The sequence below is a fragment of the Scaptodrosophila lebanonensis genome, unplaced genomic scaffold, assembly GCF_003285725.1.
Source record: "Scaptodrosophila lebanonensis strain 11010-0011.00,11010-0021.00 unplaced genomic scaffold, SlebRS2 tig00000024-arrow-pilon, whole genome shotgun sequence".
Classification (NCBI taxonomy): domain Eukaryota; kingdom Metazoa; phylum Arthropoda; class Insecta; order Diptera; family Drosophilidae; genus Scaptodrosophila; species Scaptodrosophila lebanonensis.
This window is the reverse complement of record NW_022060538.1, coordinates 347,756-364,075: the sequence shown is the minus strand read 5'-3', so window position 1 is coordinate 364,075 and position 16,320 is coordinate 347,756. Positions and strand designations below refer to the sequence as shown.

At 38.5% G+C, this 16,320-nt stretch overlaps 1 long non-coding RNA gene across 1 annotated transcript; it reads left to right on the top strand.

The window, feature by feature from the left end:
• Positions 1 to 5,890: 5,890 nt before the first annotated feature.
• On the top strand, positions 5,891 to 6,602 carry LOC115621658. The gene is made up of 2 exons (XR_003995282.1): positions 5,891 to 6,359; positions 6,424 to 6,602. It is a non-coding gene; the product is annotated as an uncharacterized LOC115621658 (long non-coding RNA).
• The last annotated feature ends 9,718 nt before the right edge of the window (positions 6,603 to 16,320 follow it).

The window sequence follows — 16,320 nt, the reverse complement described above, 5'->3', positions numbered from 1 at the left end:
AAGCCGTGTGTGGATGATGTCAGCGCCATTTCGCCATCAAGTACTCTTAAAGAGCTAACACTAAATATCCACAAACTTAATGAGAAATTCGAGGATTTGCAAAGCCAAGTAAAACGCTTACAAACAGCAAGCCGTTCTCGGGCCGCTTCGCAGCCACGCTCACGCAGTTCTACAAACCAGAATCAACAGGCAGACTCGCTTTGTTTTTATCAGGGAAAATTCGGCGATATGGCACGAAAGTGCTTGCCAAGCTGCTCGCGTTATCAATCATTTCAAGCGTTAAACTTGTAGGGCTGTCGTCAAACACGCTGGAGGACGATAGCAAATTAAGTTCCAGCATCGCACACGACTCTCCTGTTCCAAGAAAGGAGAGCCGCTTACACATTGATGATCTCAACACACATATTCGGTTTTTAATCGACTCTGGATCCGTGGTCTCAGTGATACCACGCACAGTGGTTAAACAAAAAACTCGTCAGAATAATATGGTACTTTACGCTGCAAACCAAACATTAATTAACACATACGGGAACTATATATATGAAATAGACATAGGACTACGTCGTAAATTAAGCTGGCCGTTTATTATAGCTGACGTGGAGACAGCTATTACATTTTTGATCTAATTATAAACTGGTCATAGACCTTACAAACAAACGCCTTATCGATTCCGGCACAGGCCTCTCTGCGAATGGATGCCTTGCAAGTTCAAAACAATTCCCTATTTCTACAGTTCGAGGAACCAACGATTTCCGCGACCTATTGCAGGAATTTGTGGATATTACAAAACTTTTAAAATGGATCCTAATATCAACAAATCCGATGTTTGTAATAACATTGAGACAACCGGTTCTCCAGTAGCAGAGCGCCCACGTCGTTTAGCAGGTGAGAAATTGGCAGCAGCTAAGGCTGAGGTTGTCGGCTATCGAGAAGCTCATGGGCAAGCCCCTTACATTTGGTGACTAAGAAAGATGGCACATGGCGAGCGTGTGGAGACTACCGAAAGCTTAATGCAATTACGGTACCAGATCGATATCCAATTGCTCATATACATGATTTTGCAGAACAGCTATTTGGGAAAACAATTTTTACGACATTGGACTTGGTCAAGGCGTATTATCAGATACCTATGGCTGAATGTGATGTGAAAAAGACAGCAATTTCTACACCATTTGGACTCATCGAATTTATTTTCATGCCTTTTGGGCTAAAAAATGCAACTCAAACGTTCCAGAGATTTATGGACAATATATTTCGAGGTCTTGATTTTGTATTCTGTTATATTGATGACATTCTAATAACATCTACAAGTGCAGACGAGCATGAAAAGCATCTACGTATTGTTTTTAACATTTTAAGCCAACATAGGTTGTGCATCAATACTAGCAAGTGTCAAATTACTCAAGAAGAAGTTCGTTTTTTGAGCTATGTGATTAAAAAAGAGGGCATAAAGCCACCCACAGATCGCATAGATGCCATTACAAATTACACACAACCGTCAACAATAAGCGAACTTGGACGTTTTCTGGGAATTGTAAATTATTACAGGCGTTGTTTGCCAAACTGCTCTCACATACAAGCACCGCTGACGGAGCTAACAAGAGATATTAAAAAGAACGACAAGCGCAAAATAGACTGGTCGCCGGACTTGTGTCAGGCTTTTGAGGAATGTAAACGCAGTATTATGGCCGCAACTATGTTATCGTTTCCTTTCCCCAATGCCGAGCTTTCAATGGTATGCGACGCCTCGGATGTTGCGATTGGTGCAGCTCTTGAGCAGAAGGGGAATGGTTTTTGGGAACCTTTGGGATTTTTCTCTAAAAAATTAAAAAATGCCGAAAAAAATTACAGCACTTACGACCGCGAGCTTTTTGCTATTTACGAAGCGGTTAAGCACTTTAAGCATTTATTGGAAGCTCGCATTTTCGTTATTAAAACCGATCATAAGCCGCTCATTTATGCCTTCAGTCAACGTCTGGAAAAGGCATCGCCTAGGCAGATACCTTAATTACATATCGCAGTTTTCAACAACAATTGTATATGTTAAAGGCAGAGAGAATTGTGTAGCAGACGCATTTTCAAGATTGTGCGAAATAACAATGCCAAGTGCCATAAGTTTGGACGACATAGAAAAAGCCCAGGCGACAGACACGGAATTACAAGAATTGCTTGAAGGTGGAACATCACTCAATCTTCAGTCCCAAAATCTCGAAAACGATATCGCTCTTTACTGCGATACGTCTTTTAGAATTTTGCGCGTATACATTCCAGAAAGCCTTCGGCACAAAATTTTTGCATCAATCCACGGCTTGTCACATCCAAGTGGCAGAGCTACACTAAAACAAATCCGTAAAAAATACGTTTGGCCATCTATGTATAAGGACATTGTTCAATGGTGCAGGAGCTGTCTGTCATGTCAAAGGTCCAAGATATATAAACACAACAAACTCACGCCGCAGAAGATTCCGGTTCCAGATAACAGATTTGATCACGTCCATTTGGATATTGTTGTGATGCCGCTGCATAATGGGTATCGATACTATTTAACAATGATAGATCGTTTCTCCCGTTGGCCAGAAGCAATACCATTATGTGATATGACTGCTGAAACAGTTGCAGACGCCTTCTGGCGAAATTGGATTGCTCGTTTGGGTACTCCAAAAACTATCACAACTGATCAGGGCTCACAGTTTGAATCAGCTCTGTTCAAGAATCTCGCCGCTTTTGTTGGAGCTCAGCATATTCATACAACAGCGTACCATCCCCAATCCATTGGTCTCATAGAGCGATGACACAGATCCTTTAAGGCAGCCCTTAAGTGCAATGTTGCTACTCCTTGGACTGAACTCTTGCCAACCGTGCTTTTGGGGTTACGCAGTTGTTTTAAGGAAGATTTGCAATCCTCAGCAGCAGAAATGTTGTATGGTACCAATCTACGTCATCCCAACGAATTTTTTTATGATATCGACACTCCGCAAGCATTTATCACAAAATTCCGAACACACGTACGTCAGATACGCCCCACTCCAACTGCACATCATATGAAGCAGAAGATGTTTCGTTTAAAAGGTATGGAGGATTGTTCGCACGATTTTATAAGAACAGATGCAGTCAAGGAACCTCTGGAAGTCCCATATACTGGTCCGTACGAAATTACAGACCGTGTAAGCGATCGTGTTTTTCTGGTAAGAGTAGATGGCAAGGATGTAGCCGTTTCCGTCGACCGGTTAAAACCAGCCTTTTTGGTTAGAGACAATAAAGCACTGGAGGAGGAGGCTATGCGAACGACAAATTGGCCTCTTCAAACCTATGAAAGAAATCGCCGAGTCCTTCCTAGGAAATCGTGACATGGTCACTTGGGGGGGAGTACTGTGGCAGATCTGGCAGCCCTCTGGTGGAAAAACGATGACGATTATCAACGATTGTTTAGATTTACCATTGTTACAATAAAATACATATTAATTGATTTAATAACTAGTTTAATTAACTAATTCTTGGCTTATATTGGATAAACCAAAAGTCCTGTTTACTTTCGAACGCACCTTGTAGATGTAGTTAGCGTGTCTGAAACGTGGTTTGTTTCTAGTCTTAGTGATCAATCTGTATGTTGTGATGGCTATAATGTTTATCTGACCGTGAGTTGCATGCGGGGGATGTGGCCACATACTATGTTAAAAACTAGCAGGTATTGCCCATCTTAACCCGACTCAATATAATGTTTAAAATTGTATGTATTTATTTTGTGTGCGCATGACCTACCCATATGTTTTCACCTTATTAGTTACGAGTAGGAAGGCATTTAAGGTATTTAAATGAACATTTTCTGTTCTTGACCTACACTATGATGTATACTATGAAAGGATACTTGAGTCCTATTTTAAATTCACATTTGTGTCTTTTCGTGCCTTATTGAGTCAACACGATCAAGCACGATTATACACCCTTTACGTGAGTTCGAATACCGAGAGAGGTAAAATTGATCAAAATTTGTTTTTAATTTTCTTAATTTTTTAAATTTGTATAATTATTCTAATCATATGTACAGAGTATTTCAAAGTCCTGACACCCGACTTTAGTTTTTTTTTTATTTGTTTTTAATTATAATAGTAATACAAATATAATATTCAAAGTATATACATATCCAGATTTCCCCGCCCCGCTCTTTCATCACGCTACAGAAATTCGTCTATACTGTGCACATTTCAAAGCTACATAAACAAAACTTTACACGGATTCACCTATGTAGATTTGTTTCAAATTTCATTGAAATCGATCATTAATAAATAAATTTATGAAAAAGTTATTAGCGAAAAAATTTCAGTCCAATACTATACCTACAAACTGCAGCATCAAGTTCGCTCTTCTTCATCCTTTTGCTTCTGCTAGCGACGCATTTAACTTAGTGCCGGAAGTTTGTCTGGGTACAGGGTATTTCACTGTCGGGATTGCTCGACTGGAGTGTTTTCAATCAAGACTCAAAATGACCATCAATAGAGTTTCATTACAAACCGAGCGTTTGTGCTTTTTAATATAATTAGCGGAGGCTTTTACATTTTCCTATATCAACATAGTATTTTGTTCTTGTACGACTTTTACTTTAATTTTCTGCAATATATACTGCTTAAATGCGTTTTCTAAGTCTATGTTGGTGCTCTAAATGTCAATAAATTCTACGTGCCCAAACACGAGTTTTGCTGCAATGAAAGCGATTTTTTCGAAGACGGGCAAAGAAGGCTTAATAATTATGAATCTGTGTACTTTTGTTAAGACATTGATACTGTTAGCTCCACGCTCTGAAGCGCTCTGCGAAAGTAATACTCCACAAAACACAATTACTTTTGTTATACATTCCTGCTAAATAGACACACACAAAATACTGGATAACACGAACACACATACAATGACGTCACGATATGGCTTAGAAATTGATTCTACATACAATGATCTTTGCTTTCCATACTTATACTTTTATTTTTAAACAAATAAAACCACTTTCATGATAAGCGAATTTGGCAAAAAGTTTCCTGCGATTTCCAAATGCCAGGGCTCTCACCGATCAGTTAAATTAATCGGACCGGCAGCGTGGTGGCTGGCGAAGTGGCTGCAGCAACAAATCTGGATCGCGGAGGCGCTCAGGCGCGCATCGACGCTTGGCAGAGAAGGGCCCACTTCGAAAGAATTAACAGCAGCGCCAAACAAAATAATTGCGCCGTTCAACTCAGCTTTACACTACCAATTTGCATTACAATATGTTGCTTTTTTATGATTGAAAATATGTGAAAATTATTACCGAAATAATTGCGAAAATAGGAGAAAACGAAAATATTCAATTTAAAAGGAATTGACAATGTTTATTTGCATGTACATATGAGACTCTACAATATTGTCCTGGCTGGTGACTTTAACAGCAATATGTTAATTGAGCATCACCTAAAAGATGATATGATCTCTTTTGGCATGAAACTAGTAAATACTGTAGCAAAAAAGACCATGTAGGTCTCTCATATAATCGGTGGTTACATTTTAATATTATAGCCAGCGTGTACACACTGCTCAACTCTCTCTTAGGCAGTGCTGCCATTTTAGCTTGTTTCCCGCTAGATCTGGCTTTATTTTTAATGCCAGTGCGGGAAAAATTCAAAAATTACAGTTGCGGGAATTCTATCTTTAAAAAAAGTATTTAGCCTTTTTCTAGCTTTATTTTATTTTTCACCATATATTTTGTCCCTTTATCTTTGTCAACACTGAAAATCATGAATATAAGTAGCGATAAGCGACTTCTGATAATAAACTCGATCAAAATCATCTTGATGCTCGATTATCAACTGTTTGTGTGTAAATTTGTCTTCATTGAATTAAGAAATGTCTAAATTGTACAAAATGTTTGCGAGGTGTGGCTGCAGAGCGCCGAGTTTAAAGAGTGGCTCCGCAAAGATATTGCGGATTCCACAAGGGCTTACTGCAGCTACTGCAAGTGCGGGTTAATTGCAAAGCTTTGCGACCTGCGTGCCCACGCGGCAACCAAAAAACATAAGGGTGCACTAAGTGGCTTTGCACAAAAAGAAAAAATTGATTTTGGGCAAACGCCAACAAAAACGATTGAGCAAGATGTTGCACAACAACAAAGCACACTGCAATTGCTCCCATCGACCATCTAGGCACCCTTTGCAAAACAAAATTTTGCATCGCACTAAATGTACATACATTATTAAAAATGTATTGGCTCCTCATTTTCGTGAGGACCTCAGAAACGACGTTGGAAACGCTAAATTTAGTTTGATTTACCAGGTAAACTTGGTAAAACCAAAATTAAGGAATGGAATGAATTTAAATACGCTTAACTCCATTTTAAGCGAAAGGTGAGGATTTTTATAAACAAAATAAAATATTGTCAAAAATATATTAATTTATTTTCAATTAAAGATACGGGCTAAATCGCAAAAACAAATGCTGTTTTGAGTATTCATTGCCTCAAAAATGGTTGCGAGCAGTAGGCAACCAAATTTATTACCCTGACCAAGAGGCAGTGAGCTTAAATGAACTGATCGAGTTATAGAAGAGAATTATAGATAGAATATAGAATTGAACATTTTCAATTTTAATTTATTGTGAATCTTCTATAATTTTTATACATCACAAGAATCTCATGTTTTATTATAAGCTATAAAATAAGAATATGTATAGAATTAATATGAAAACATTAACATACAGATATTTCCTTAAATTTAATCAAGAAAAAATTGTTTTTAAAACCAGCTTTTTTTTTAGCTTAATTTGCCTTGGATTTTGCTTTTTTTAAGTTTAATTTTTTGACAACCTAGCTACTTTTGCTCAGAAAATTAGGGCAGCACTGCTCTTAGGCTAAGATCTTTTTGTAAGCGCATCGACAGTCAGTCGTGTGTGCATAGGCTAACCGTACGCATGTGATAAAACTGTCCTGAAAACATAAAAGTGTCAAACTTATTACACACATACACACCAGAGAACTGCAACGAGTATGTTCGACCACCCCTGCTGAAAATTCAATCAAATCAGATCATTTCTTGGCTGCAAAGGAGCTCGAACGAGTTGACTACTCTCAGCATTTTTCTTATGATCGAACTTGCATGAGCCATCGTTCTATTTTTACGAACAAGCAACCGGACTTAAGTTGATAATTTTGCTTTCAAACAGTTCAGGCTTGGTCACTTCGTTTAAGATGACTGGGTCCTGATCGAAACAAACCAGACTTTGCAGAATGAGCGTTTGATCGAACGAGTATAGTACCGTTATTGCTCGAGTATTGTTTGGGTATTGCGCGAGCTATACTCGGGTATTACTCGAGTATTGTTTTACCCGAGTATGTCGCGAGTATTGCGCTGGTTTTACACGAGTATGACCGTATAAAAAATGCATGTATGTACATATTTATGTATTTGTGCATGTATGTGTTGTTTGCAATTATGCGCAAACATGTGTATATGTATGTATGTATATGTATTTTAAATAATGAGGTACAGAATGAAAACAAAACATATGTATACACGTATTTATTTTTATATTATGATTCAGCATGATTTTATTTCTTAAAAAAGGTACTGAAATATCTTAAAATAAAAAAATTAATATAAATTAAAATAGCATAACTAATTTTAATTTAAATAAAAAGGAAGGTATTTCTTTTAGCTAATAGTTTTGTTGGTTTCTTTAATTTATATGCATATAGTACATACTTGTATATGAAGTTGCTATTGAACAAATAGCCGAAAAAACAATAGAAAATGTAAGTGCACGTGCACGCGCCGATATCATTGCTCGGTTGCCATGACTCGAGAATTACCCAAACTCTACCGAATATTTCGGTCATGCGGGCATGATTGTAAATACGACGTTCGATCATTGCTTGTGAGCGTTCGTTCACAATCGGTCATTGCTTGCATTCATGCAAAAAGTTTCGGACACAACCGCTCACTTCTGAGTTTTTGCAGTTTTGATTCGAACTGAGTGTTCGTTGAGGGCTCGTTCACAATCAATGCTTGTCACTATACCCAAATGAAATTGTTGCGACGCGAATGAGTATATGACATCTCATCAACGCGATGTTATACATATAAGTACACATAAACCTGTACACCCATATAGTTTTAGCATAGATAATATTGGCACCATAGTCTGCACGCGCACATGAATTACAGGTGCATTGACACTGGCTAGCCAACATAAGCAATAATAAGCAAGAATAAGACACATATTATTCTGCTACCTCAGCATAAGACCAACAATCAAGTCATAGTTTATGAACCAAATTGGGCTGACACCAGCATACTTAACCTCATAATATATGCTTGGGCATCATTATTGTGAAACCGCCAACACATAGAAATAATAAATATAAATAGTCATAAGCTAGTAGTATGGCTATATAAGCCATGATTTGTAAGAATAAAATCAGTATGCAAATTATCAACGAACGGCCTGTTATTTTGGGTCAGGAACAGCTGATCTTTATCACGCCGACTACCACGTTGACTACATGCTCCCAAGGATTGCATCCGGTATCCTTGGTCACTACAAACGTCCTGCGTCGTTTCACTCAAGCGCAACCAGGACAACCGGTGTTACTCGCACCTACTGGGCCACGAGGGTCCCTTGAAGCAGCAGGGCCACAAGTGCCTTTAATTAAACGGACCACGAGTGTCCATCCAAACATCAAGCCGGACCACTAGGATCCCGCCTTGATCAACAGAAGGACAATAAGCGTCCTTTAGCTTAACTCGTCAGGACCACAATCGTCCTGCCGATTCGCACTACCGCACGTGTGCGAATAAGCAGAAATAATCATACCGAGTTTTGGTAAATACTCGAGTATGACCGAAAATGTCGATATATATTAATATCTATATAGTTGTCACCTCGTACAGTTTCTCGTCTTTTATGTTCATAAAACGTGGTGTCCCACATGGATCAGTGTCACGGCCTCTGTTATTTTCTATATATGTTAATGACCTTCCATTTTTTGTGTCGCATTGCGAGACTCACACGTACGTAGGCATAGATTATCCTGGGCAGAAAGGCACTTTTTCATATTCGCTATTCGTCTGTGGAACGAGTTACCCCATAACTTAAAAATAATCAGTAGTGAAACGCATTTTGAATTAGTATTCAAGCAAACTTTCGAGAGAACAACTAAATGAAAATAAACACATATGTATGTACAAGTAATAACAGTAAAAAAGTAATAACAATAAAAAATATAAAAATATTATGTAACTTATGTAACTTTTAAATATTGTATTATAGCTTAATAAATATAACAAATAAGAATAAAATTAAATTGAATTTATTTAGATAAAATTGTATGATCTGTATTGTTAAGGTATATTGATATAGATCTAAATATTTAGTAACTAGTAAAATGTTCGTAAAATGTGCTAACTACCCGCTGCTACCCATAAGAAATTCTGCAGAGGGTTTTAGTGGGTCACTGCCGGCAGAGCCCGTGGGTAATGTGGGTCGCTGCCGACAGCAGAGTGTCGTACGAGCCGGTCTGCAAAAGCCGATCGTTCGTTCGTGGCAGGCAGGCATATGCACATACTTGTAGATCATTTGCAAATAAATAAACTTGTTACCAATATATTTTAACCTATTCTAAAGAACTATACGTATTGTTTGTAGGTTGTGTAGGTTGGTATGGAAATAAATAGGTAGTAAAGTCATGACTTTTGTCTTTAGCTTAAGCTGCACCAAATTTGTATTCTTGAATTCACTTCTGTATTAGCGTAAAGAAAGTATACTACTTGAACAATACATTGCTCCGGCATTGCCGCAAAATATACCGTTTGTTTTATTGTTTCGCCACAAGGCCAGCTATTGGAAAGCTTTTAGCTATCCCAACATATTAAATAAACATATTAATTAAATATGAAGTGCAACATAATGATTGAATAGCATAACTTACACACATCAAAAATATGTATGTAGTTATGCCTTGCCAGGAACGACCGCTCGGCGCGGCTCGTACGACGCTCTGCTTCAGTCGGCAGCGACTCACTGCGTCCCGCGGCAAAATTTCTCGTGTGTCCGAATAAGTTTTGCTCGCATTTTACGAGCCCTGGTGTCAATACAACGCTACAACGACGAGCGTCACAGCGGGTTCCGGGAAGCATCGATGCCCAACTGCAATTATATCGGGCACCTTTCGACCAGCTGCGAACGTCAAAATGAACGGATAAATTTGTATAAGAAATAACTGTAGAAGCTAAGGCCAGGTGTCCCGGCTTTAAAATACTACTACTCTGTATATATACAAGTATGTGTAGAATAATTGCAGAACTAAAACAAGTAAAATAGCTAAAGTCGGGTGTCCCGACTTTGAAATTCTCTGTATATATGATTAGAATAATTAAAGAAATATAAAAAAATTAATAATACAAATTTTGATCGATTTTACCTCTCTCGGTATTCGAACTCACCTAAAGGCTGTATAATTGCACATTTACAAAGCAATTGCGTCTATGTGAGATATACTCACTCAATGTCTATTCGTGTCTGTGTGAGCATATTTGCAGTCAACCAAAGCACCAGCATCAACAACAGCTGCGGGCAGCAAATATATTTATGGCTATAACATGTCCGAGATATAGGTGATTATACGAACGGCGTTTCCGAAAATCCCCCATAGGGGGAAGTGGGGAAAAATCAAAAAATAAAACAAAATCGTATAGCGTACACACATATGGGATCTTTGTGCAAAATTTGATGTCTCTAGCTCTTATAGTCTTTGAGATCCAGGTGTTCATATTGATCAGGCTTACAAGTCGAGTCGATATAGCCATGTCCGTCTGTCCGTCCATCAGTCTGGACGAGCACAAGTATCTCAGGAAGTACAAGAGCTAGAAAAACCAAACTTGGTATCCAGGTTCCCCTGAGCCTGAGGCAGTTTGTTTTTTTTATTCTGATTCATTACATTACAAAATTTTTCGTTCCATTTTTATAGCCTGCACCCAAAGGGTGAAAGGCTATACTAGTTTATTTTATGGTGGGAGGTACAGGGTATTTAAGACTCTAAGACTTTAAGACAGCACTCCTTTCTTGTTTTTATTTGGAAAAATATCTTTGTTAGTATTTGTAATCCATCCTAGCAAGGCAAACAAGATTTAAAACATCCCAAAAGCGGCACCGAGAATTGGTATTGAGGCGAAACTTGTGCGGAAGAGATTTCTGTGAAACCCCTGATACTTTATGAGGTCTTTCACACCTCCTTCTGTGTGTTACATACATTCGCACAAAATTAGTATGTATAGCCTTTCACCCTTTGGGTACAGGTTATAAAAATAAAGAAAAACTTTTTTTTACTGTTTCAAGTAGGTTTGACTTGCTAGTGTACAGATTTATTTGTTTATTATTTCAAAAATATTTCTTATAAATTAATATACTAGTCACAAAGAATACAATTTTGTTAGATAAAATAACAGTGATTTGTATAGCCTACTTAAGCTATTTTTATAATTAATTAATTTTATTAATACAAAAATTTATTATTTTTTTCAGTTTTTTTTCTTTTGCTCTTGTCGTTACCATTAGTACATAAGTGAAGCCTAATGAATATTAGTATAGGTTTAGTGCTTTTTACTTTTTTCATTAGTTATACTCTTGAAAGTGTTCTTCAATTCTAGTTCTAAAATGCGTTTCACTGCTGATTATTTTTAAGGTATGTGGTAGCTCGTTTCACAGACAAACAGCAAAGACGAAAAAGTGCCTTTCTGAGCTGGATAATCTATATCTTTCACAAACTATATTATTGTTTCTTCTTGATGAACTAAATGAAATGTTGTCATACTGATAATTCGGTTCTTTTCGATTAATTAAGAGAGATATCTTTGTGCACTATAAGGTCTTCAAACTGCATTATTGACGTGATTATGCCAGGATAGTGTCTCATTGAGGGTTATCCCTGAATTATTTGCATTCTTTACGTAATCGATATGCTCATTGCTAAGTTTCAATTTCTCTAGATTGAGTGAGTTTATTTTCTTTTTATATAATACCAGGCATTTAGATTTTTTCGGATTTACCTGTACACCATTCATTCTCTCCAATTCACTGATTTTTAACAGATCGTCATTACATACACTAACACATTCTTCTATTCTATTTAACGGACGACTAATCTCACAATTTGACACGAAACATGGAAAGTCATTTACATATGTATATAGAAAATAACAGAGCCGGAACACTGATCCCTGTGGGACACCACGTTCTACTAACATAAAAGACGAAAAACTATACGAGGTGACAACTGCTTGATGGCGCCAGGATAGGTACTATTGGACTAGACCTATTGCCGAGTCAGAAAAGTTGAAGAGTCTTTTTAGTTTTGTGCAAAGTATGGTATGGTTTACCGTGTCAAAATCTTTTTTATCTCCGTCCAAACCTGGTTTGATGAGAGGACTGAAGTGAATTTGATCTTCAGCCCTACTATTCGTGTACATGAAATGTACAGAAGTATATTAGGTTTGCGGGAGCTGAAAAATGTAACAGGCAGAAGGAGGCGTGGCAGACCCCACAACGTATATATATTCTTGATCAGCATGACGAGACGAGTCGATCTAGCCCTGGCTATCTGTCTGTCCGTCTGTCCGTCCGTATGAACACCTGGATCTCAGAGACTATAAGAGATAGACACCAAATTTTGCACAAAGATGCCTTATGTGTGTATTCTATACGAGTTTGTTTTATTTTTTTGGGGGTTTTCCCGATTTTCCATTCGTATAATCGTCTATATCTCGGAGACTATAAGACCTAGGAACACCACATTTTAGTCCAAGATGACTTGTGTAAATACGCAGAAAATGTATATTTTGGAATTTCCCTCCCTCCCCCCTCTCCCACGCAAATGCAATTTTCTCTAACTCCCGTATTTCTTGGAATTACGAACTAAAATTTTGCAAATGCCCCCAGTTAGTTATTATGTGTCCGTATGCCATGTTTCACTATGATAGACCGATTTAACAAGAAGTTATAGCCATAAATATATTTGCTGCTGCAGTGCTGCTCAAGCGCTGCTGCAACGCTGCCCGCGGCTGATGATGCTGGTGCTTTGGTTGACTGCACACATGTTTACACAGACACGAATAGATGCGAATAGGCATACATACACTCACACAGACGCAATTGCTATGTAAATATGCAATTATACACCCTTTACGTGAGTTCGAATACCGAGAAAGGTAAAATCGATCCAATTTTTTTTTTTTTTTCTAAATATATTTTTTATTTTTTATAATTATTGTAAACATATGTACAGAGTATTTCAAAGACGGGACACCCGACTTTAGCTTTTTTACTTGTTTATAATGCAATAGGTAAGCCGGCGTCCTGTACAGTTTCCACTTTTTGTAAGCATGATCTCGGCTTTTTATTGCAGAACCAATATCTCTACCACTAACCATACAACATATAGATGCGTCATTTCATACAACAAAATGTCCCATCAAAATTGTTAGCGACAGCTCCCATAGCTGTTCGGGTATTTGCCGAATGGGAGCTGTCGCACTTCGGCTATGAGCCGACTGGGAGCTGTCGCAGAGAGGCAGTCAACAGAGACAGTCGGTTCACGCCGCTTATGCTCTTTGTATGTGTGCGTGCACATATATACATGTATATGTTTATATGTATTTGTGCATTTGGTCTTTTGCTGTATGCGAGCAGCAGCTTCAATTTCGTTTTCAGATTTTACCTGCTACATGGGCATGAGTATTTCATACACTGTTGCCATATTTCTGTCGCATTGTATTTTGGGATGCGTATGCAAGTGACTTTTGTCAATAGTGTATGGGTTTCTCATAATGCCTATAAAAGCACACATACATACAATTACATACATATGTATGTGTGCAAATGTTGTGTTCATATGCAGACACTTCATATATGAACGCGTGGCAGTAGCCTTGACATTGTCATGACCTGCCTCAACTTATATTTATGCACAAGCAATTTTGTTGATAGACTATTTCTTATTTTTGTTTGACTTGCATATTAATTACAAAATATTTGGTAAAAATGTCAGTTGTCAGTTTTTTTTTAATTCGCCACTCAAATTTGTTACCGATCTAATATTGTATATGAGCAAACATATTACATCGGTATCCAGGGAACACCACGTGGAGGCCATCAACATTTTAATGGGGTCGTAAATTAATAGGACCTTTGAGTCGACTTCAAATGACTTAATTTCAAAAATGCATAACATTTTAATTACTATTTATAAGTGTTTGAAATTAAGTCAAATCCATGTTCCCCACTTAATTTTACATTATTTAGTGTATTAACTAACATGTAAATATTTAATATTTGCTATTATTTAAACATAAAATAAGAAAAAATTCTACTGCTTAATTATTTTTAATTTATTTAAAGCTACCCTGGAGTTCTTACTAGCAGCAATCCCATCTGTTATCCATTTACAATTTTTTCTAATTAAAATCAAAATGAACTCATTAAGCAATTGAGTTCTGTGATTATAACACGGACCAGACTCTGAAAACCAGCATGCGTATTTATCTAACTTTGATGTAATGAATACGCATTTTTGAACTATTGTTTTTTTCAAATGGAATCTGTGAGACTTTGTCTCGAAATACCGTTTAAAAACATCAAAGTGTATTTTAATTAAAGTAAAAAAATCATCGGATGGAGCTTTAAGTTTAAGGTTACTATTTACGTAACCGAAGTTTTTATTTAGTATTAAATACTCGGAAGTGCATTGGACTTCATCGGACGGTTTCAACAGATTTGAACACAAAGTGTGTTCGTCGTGTTTCTTCAAGAGCTTATGCAAGAGATACCCTGCAAAATAACGCAAAGCATTCTCATTGAAAGCGTCTTGAATATTAAAATCTGTTGCTTCTATAGCCAATTCTAATTCTAATTCGTCATCAATGAAAATCAAATCATCATCTTCAGAAGATGTTAGCTCTGATGATGATTGATTTGACCCACAGTCTTGTATAATGTTACATATGTGTATGTGTATATAGCATATACTATACATATGTAAAATTGTAAAATTGGTGCGGAACCCAAATTGAAGTGCAAACATAATTGTATATATTGTTGCATCGCGCTGGGCACAAAACAGAAAGGTGGCAGCGCTACGGAAGGCGCCGAAAATTTAGGAAGTTACTGCAGCGCCGTCTAGCGGTACCAAACAAGGCATCGGGGTGGCAACTGCAGTCGCACAGGCGCAGGGTTGTGTCCCGATGGCCCCCCGAAGTGGGGAAACGTTAAGGCCGTGATGAACGGATGCGCAAGGACATAGAAATCCGCAGCAAGACGACATCCGGCCTATAAAAGGCAAGCCGCAACACGCCATTCCTGTTTTGGGGCGACCTTTTGGACCCACGAGGCGGCGACCTGTGAGCGGAGACCTGGAATTGCAAAAGAAAAGCGTGTTACAAGCAGTTCGAAGGTGAGCAAACAGGGGCAGAAATACAAGGCAGAGCCGCTGCCCATGTATACGTACCCATATATATATATATATATCCACTTGAATGTGCCGAACCATGCTTAAATGCCTGTTGTTCCTCGGCGCATAGATTTTCCGGCATATCGCCAAGTTTTGGAGAGCGATGGAACCGTGCACAACAGCTGCAGCGGTCATCATAAGCAGCAACAACAGTGGCAGCCGTAGCAAAGGCGACCACTCCAAAAGAGCAGCAGCGCCAACGCGACTTCAGCGGCACCGCCATCATTGGCTGCAGCGGCACCACCATCAGCGGCCATCACAAGCAGCAGCATATGCTGCATCGCGACGGCAGCAACGTAATTTTGGCGCGCCAGTAGCTGCCAGCAGTATCAGCCAATTCCACAACGGCAGCGACACCGCCATCCATAACGCGACAGCAGCCACGTCAGTCTGCGCCATCAGCAGCGGAGGATAGAAAAGCCGGTGAGTCCGTTCCTTGGCCACGCGCCGTGCCTGTTGTTTGCGTTTGAGCAGCAACAACCAGGCAGAGATCCCACGCGCCGTTTGTCCTGTAATGTTAATGTGAGCTGTACCTGCCGGGTCCCACGAGGGCGGTATGCCAAAATCTTCTCCACGTGTTTTTTGTATTACAAACTCAAAATATACAACCCGCGCTTCAGTGCGCGTTGGGCAAAACCAAAAAAAAAGAACTCACTAACTCAAAGAACTTAAAAATTACTTGCCTTCATGGCTTACAGCTACTTACGATTACTTATTACTACTTAACTACTCTCGGCATCATGACGACGCGCGGCTGCCCGCTACGCAACGCGTCGTTACACGTCCCCCCTCCCTGAGCGGAGCACGATTCG